Raw genomic sequence first — 7154 nt, forward strand, 5'->3', positions numbered from 1 at the left:
TACTTGGGAGTGTCTGGAGAGTCTGGATTCATGTGACAGATGCCTGAGAGCGTAGTGATACGCTTGATAGAGGAAAAAATAGATCAGCTTTGCTGACTTGGATCAAAGATGAGTAGCTGGAGGTGAGGGACTGGGAAACAAGTTTTGAATGAAATAATGTGTTCAGTGTCAGGCTTCCCAGACTATTAGACTTCTTTAGAAGACCATGACAAAGCTCTTCATTAGTGTTCGTTACGCTTCATCCAGCAATGTGAAATATTGACAGTGGCTCCTTTAAACATGAGTGTTCTGCAGAGATCAGCATCAAGCACCTTAATTATGCCTTTGCTCATATAAGGAGCTAAACGGTATTATGAAGAATATTGTACATTTATCAGTAGTGGTAGTGTTTATTCTAAGTGGATCCAGTGCTGTGACTGACTGAATGAGGTTCTGTACTCTATAATTAGCAGACTTTATAACCTATTTTTAAAAAGTTTGACTAAGGAAAGTTTGAGTAAAGAAAATTTCATGTTACTGCAAATGTTTTATTCATTTATTTTCCTATTTGTGCTACTTTCATAGAACCTTCATAACCTTCACAGAACTGCAGAGGTGGCTGAAATATCCAGTACTGGCTAAACAAAGACTACCTCAGAAAGTAATTAGGAGACTATTTAGTAGTTTTTGTTTATAGGTTTAGACTACTTCAGCTTATGAAATCCCTCACTACAGAGTTATTAATAGGCTCAGATGATCCATTCTAATGGATATATTGATCTATGGGACCAATTTTTAAAATATATTTTCTGTGCCAGTAAAGCTATCACTATTTTTCAGGAGCTGAATCGTGATTTTTTGCGATTTATGCTGATGTTGCTGAAGGAGAAGAATATAGGCCAGGTTGTAACAACCTTAAAAATATTCAGATTTTGTTCTTGTATCTGACAGAGCCCATGAGCAAAAAGTTGTGTGGCACTTGAGCTTTGCCTGTCAGAGAGGTTTGACTGATAGGTGGGGGAAATTCACTGTTAATAATAGTAAATAATAATATGAAGATCCTTTAAGTCTAGTTGGAAGTAGGAGCTGACCTATCAACTCTTTTTTTTTGCTAGTTTGTAAAGAAATTTGAGATAGATCTAATATACTTTTTTATATTAAAAGAGATATTTAGTGGACAATTTGGGTTGGCGTAGTATGGTTTTTCCATCAAAGAAGCTCTGTCAAATTCATGTTTTGGTGAAAAACCTCATGACTCCAGTAATTCTTCAAGTAGAGTTCTTGATCTGTGGAATCCTGGGTAGTAAAGCCTTGGTATGCAGCACACACAGGTGGCTTTCAGAAATGTTTTTACATCTTCTCTCTGAAGCCTATCCTTCATGAGATAGGCTTCAAATAATTGGGTTCAACTCTGAAATACAGAAGGCAGTCTGTTTTGAGCACTGTGAAATCTTAGTAACATCAGCAGGAGAGCCAGGAGTCCTCATAGAGAGCACTGAGCAAGAAGGAAACTTACTCCTTGTGCAATTCCTTTCTATTTCAGCAGGCTTGCAATGTTTGCCTACATGTAGGTGCTTTTATTGGTTTGATCTTGGTGTAAATGTCTACTGTATATCCCTTCTCAAATATTTTGGAGAAACACGGGAGGAGAAGAGGAGAATCTTTGATATGAATCCCATTCTGCACCTTCTTGCAAAGCTGGTCCTTGAGTCTTAACACTGGCAGGGCAAAATAGTACTGATGTAAGATGATGACTGTTTTCAAGGGCAATGTTCACAGGAACAGTTCTTCGCTTTCCTACATATCACTGGAAAACATTTGTGAAGTGTATCTTTTGGGTGCGAAGTATTGAGAAACAATGGTAATGAAGAATGGGAAAAAAGTAATTAAAAAGCCGAGTATATATGTGCTAGTTATGAATGTAGTTAGTGTAATCTGGTGCTTTCTGTTATAGAGATCTCATTTTAAAATGGATACAGCTTTCAATTTAGAAGTAATTGCAGTAAACTTCTTCAAGCCAAACATCTGCCTCAGGCTGCGTTGTGGGCAAGTTTCAAGTACGTTGGTTCATTTCTGAGACTGAGTCTAAGGAGTGAAGGTATTTTGCCCATATTGAAATAAATGCATACCTGTTTTATTTTTGAAGCTCCAGCCTGTGTTTTCAAGCAGAGATTTGAAATTTGTCAGGGCATCCATCCAAGTCTACAATTAGCTATGTTAAATTCTGCGTTTTTGGTCAAGTTGTGCACCTCTGAAAACCTGAACTCTCCCACTCTGATATCAGACACTCATTGTCAAAGCCTAATGGCTGAGCTGAAGATTCACAGAGGTGTTGAGTCTTCTGATGAACTGTAGGTTTTGGAGGGAAGGGGACAGACATTTAGGACGGAGTGGTGAGCCTGAGTATAATTGTGCACATTGGTCTAAGACTGAAGGTTTCTCTCTCCACGAAGCATCTTCTGTCCCTTTGGGTGTTTTTGATGCTCACTTAACTGAAGACCCTTCATCTTAGAGCTTTGGTATCTGAACTGATCATTCCCTGTACTTAATCTTTCCTATTGCAGCGGTGTGTGGTGCCAGGACTGATTCTCCCCTTGTCTTCTCCGAGTTCTTGATATTGTAGCCTAAAGGAGAACTGCTGTGACTGACATGCGGGGAGGATGAGGTTTCAGGCAATAACCAGATTAGGGGCCCAGGGAAGGCGGAGAGCAAGGATGGAGAGGTGGGAGCTGTAAGGAGTAGATGGAATAGAAAGTAGGAGCAGATTTTGGAAGAGTAGAACAGAGGAAGGGGGGTGGTGCATGGGGAAAGAGCAGGTGAGGTGAGGGCAAGCAGAGCTGAGATTAAACAGGACCAAGGAGATGGGAGAACAGGACTGAGCAAGATGGATGCAACAGGAGAAAAGGGGGAAGAGCTGAAGTGGGTGGATGTGAATGGAAATAGAGACAGGAGCTGTAGCCTGGGGTACCACTTTTTTCTCAGCAAGTACAAATTCCAGAATGAAAGAGAACCAGGATTAGGCCTTCTTGAGTTATGTCTGTCATATGCAGATTAAGTATTTGTGTTTGATTATGTATTTGCAAATAGCCGCTTCTGTTAGACTCTGATCCTGTTTGATTGTGTCTGTTAAAATACTGTGTTTTTTTGGCATACTAGTGTTCTACTATGTGAGAATAAAAACATGTAATTGTTAGTCTCCTCGTTTCACTAGAATGTTACATGTTAGTAGTTTTACTGAATTTCTCTCGTGTTTATTATTTTTGGTATTTAAGTGTGAGGCTCTCTGTGTAGACTTTCAGCAGTGAGCCTGCATAGGTGGTTTTGCTTCTACTAAATGTGATAGCTGCAATAGAGATCTTTCTTCTGTGAAATTATGTTGTAATTCCTTGTTTTTTCTTACTGTACCCTAGTTGCAGAGTTATTCAAGAGAGGGAAAATGAGCATTACAAAAACATACAGATTAAATATTTTATTCCATGATCAGCAGTAAAGTGGTGTGTTAGTAATAAAGCGTGCCTCTGCCATGGGTCAGAGCTGAACTCAGAGGCAAGGCTCATCCTCCCACACCAATACCAGCATTACTAATTAAATAGCTGCCGTGGAGGGTTGTTTGGGAAAGGAGTGCTTGTGTGAGTGGAAGCAGGGGAATCTTCCTGTTTGAATACAGAAGTAGACCAGGTTCCCCCACCAGCTACTGTTCCAGCATCTTAAATTATTTGTTCTGTTACCATAACTTCCCTCTTACCCATAGCTAACTCCCAGTAAAGGCACCTCACATTTAGCAGGAAAGGAAAAGAACAAATAATCTGCCCTGAAAGTGGTCTGACAAGGATTAGTATGAAAGCTATGCAACTGGCATTCCACTTCTCCCCACTCAAGCCTCCCTTCTCTCACTCATAATTTAATGTTATTTCCTTAGGCAGCAAGTGGTCTGGTACCTGAAATATTGAGTTTACATCTAACCATGGGGAAGATATGTGACAGTTGCTTCAAAAATAGCTTGCACTGTGCATCTCCTCACTCAGTCAACTCTCCTTGGTTTTCTGGCTGGTTTCTTATTGACACTTCTCATTTCAGAAAGCAAACAACCAGCATTCTTGAGGAGTACCTGTGGTTTTCTTTTGTCTTTGGTGCGGTAAAAATGGAATTATTTTCCCAGAAAATAAAATTGCTTACAACTGACATACACTCATTTTGCTAAGAATGTTGGAGGTGAAGTTTCCCTGGATGTTGGATGACATTGTTCTTCAGACTTGTTAAGAACGAAAGTGAAAGATTCCTGGTTGTTGCTTGTCTCTGCAAAAGAGTATATTTGCCTCTGCCATAGATGATTTCAAGTGGAAATAGTTGGCCTGTTTGTGTATTCATATACATTAACAAAATAGAAAAATGAATAATTCTAGCTTGCTTACCTTGAGCTGTTTTGTTTTCAGGTGTTCGTACATAAAGCTGGCTTAAAGCATCTCAAGAAGTGTGGACAAAGTTGAGATTTTCTGCTCTGAGGATGAAGGCCAGGACAGGGAAGCCATGCTGCCATGGGGAGAGGAAAGGAGAAGCACTGATATGAGCCACCCTTTCTTCCTTCTCCAGGTGGCTGCTGCCTATGTACTCCAACCCCTTTTTTTGCTCAGCAGGGCAGGAGGAGTTGTCAACACAGCTGTCCTTGCAGAGATGAGGTGAAATAGAAGCTGCAACAGTTGTTACATTGCTCCTCCCAGCAATATGGTACCCTATGAGAACTGCTTGCTTTTCCTGTGGCTAGAGACAGCCCTTCCTAAACAAACCTTCATACTGCAATTATTAGAAAAAAAAAAAAGCATTTGATTTAAAGCAGTGTAATTTTTAGTGCAGTGGTTTGGCTTAGTTTTGCTTCATTTCTCTAAATAATCAAGCTGTTGGAATACTTCAGAGTCCTTAAAGTAATAGTTCAAAACAGCTAGTAATTGGTTGGTAGTAGAAAGGACTTCTTTTTCCTGCCCAAGTCTCCCTACTAAATTTTTGTTTCTGCCTCTTGTCATCTGTATTCTGTTTTATCAAGTAGCAGTTGTGGACTAATTAAGTAAGACATGCATCAGTCTGCTAGGCAAGGTGGTTTACTTCGTAGCTGTGAAAGTCTCTGCATAGCTTAGTCTTCATCTCCCAGATCTGTAGGCAAGATTTCGGTGTTTCCAGAGTTCTGAGCAGCTGTTGATTCTCAACAGTCCTGTAATCCAGCTGTACGCACGTCTAAGTAGGACTACGTTGACTTTTTGTGTTCAGAGGTAATACTGTTGTTTTCAAAGTGTATCTTACCTGTATATGTTCTGGGCAGTGCATGTGTTTTGTTTAGGAACTGCAAAGGAAAATGCACTTACGACTGCCAGTGGGTCGCACTCTTTGTGGAAAGTGGTAAAGAAGTGCTCTTCATTTTGCACTTGTTTTTGATAATTTCAAATAAGAAAATCTATAAAGTTGATATGAGTGAGTATGAGCAATTTTCTGAACTTCTGCACATTCAGTTACTAGCAGGTAAATCCTCAGATAATTTCTTGGATACGTATACCTACTTGTGGATCTTTAACTCCAGATGCTAATTGAGAAAAGTACTAATTAAACGACTATCCTTCCAAACTACCCCTCTAGAGAGATTTGAAACCCAAAGCTGCGTAAAGAAAGAACCACGGTGTTGATTTCCCTAACAAAAATTTTGCTAAAGCTGCCTAAGATTCCAGTCCCAACATCTTTACAAAACGTACTTTATTTAAAAAGCAGTTTTAAATAGAAGATACTAAGGATTACACAATAATCAGTTACTAATGATACAGAATAATCTATGTAACTTCATAGAGGTTTGCCTTTCCTAGACAATGACTTCACATCTTGAAATCAAGTTTATATAATCCAGCTTCCGCATATAATGGATGTGGTTTTGGAAGAACGCTGGTAAAAGGTATGGCTTGATTCAAATGGAAATTCTAAACCACCTTCAGCAAAAGTGTAGATATAGAATATGAAACCACTTCATCCCTATGGAACACAGTAAAATGCAAGTCAGCCATTAAACCTTTTAGTTCGTTTATTCCCTCTGCAGACTTTACAGCTATTAAAATTACCATCTTTAGGGCTAAGTGCTGAAGAGACTCAGCACAAACTCTATTCAATCTTGCATATTGAATTTGGACATTTCAGGATGAATGAAGGCCATTTATGAGCCTTTGGGGAACAGGCGCACTCAGTATTCTTCCCCTCCTGCCCACCAAGAAATTTTATAAAAATCTTTCTGTAAAAAGTAGAAAAAACATGAAAGAAGTGGCATGCTAAAGTAGCACATTTACAGATAGCCGCAGCTACCTTGTTTAAAGAAATTATCCTCAAAGCATTATGTGATTAGCTGCAATTAGCTTATGGTCAACTACACAAAAATGTCTTCTACTATGATAGTTCTCTAACTCTGAACAGTCCATTGCTAAATATTAATATATTTTTTTAAGGACTTCTTCCATACCTGTGCAACCATGTTTCTTTAGCTGATGGTCTAAATTCAGCACAACCTGCTCCCTGCCCAGAGTGGGGATTTCAGCATACAGTAGAGAATTTCCTGATGCCGTCATGGAAAATAGGGGGAAATCTGTTGTCAGAAGCTGCATCAGTGGGTCAAGAGTGTTGTAATACCCAACTAGAACCTATGGAAATCATGAGGAGTGCAGCGGGGAAGGGTTTGTTGCTGGTAAGGGAAGTTTCACTGCAGAAGCACCTATTCCTCCTACCAGCAGTGGTAGCAGTGACCTGAATCTCTGGGGTGACAGCAGCACTCTCAGCCTTTCTTGATGGGCTGAGCCAAGAAAAGACTACCTCAAAGGTGACAGTGAACACTTCCGATTAGTCAAAGATATTTCAGACATATTCACAGTGAGTGTGTTATTGTTGCATCTGATGGTTTGGTCTTGTGAGCATTATGCACTTCTGGGTTTAGCATCTGACATCCACTTTGTCCCTGCGAAGCAGCGGAAGTTTTAGTGCAGTTCAGGCAGCTTGCAAATCCCACCTGGGTTTACAAGAGAAGTGTCAGGGCCTGCTCAGAGCTACCCTGCAGACTGTGGATACCTGCTTGATAGGGTGTGTAGGGTAAGTGGAGCTTTGCAGGGTGACAGCACTGTTTGCACAGCATGTGAGTGCTCCTATGGGATGTTCAAATG

The sequence above is a fragment of the Numida meleagris genome, chromosome 4, assembly GCF_002078875.1.
Source record: "Numida meleagris isolate 19003 breed g44 Domestic line chromosome 4, NumMel1.0, whole genome shotgun sequence".
Taxonomy (NCBI): Eukaryota; Metazoa; Chordata; class Aves; order Galliformes; family Numididae; genus Numida; species Numida meleagris.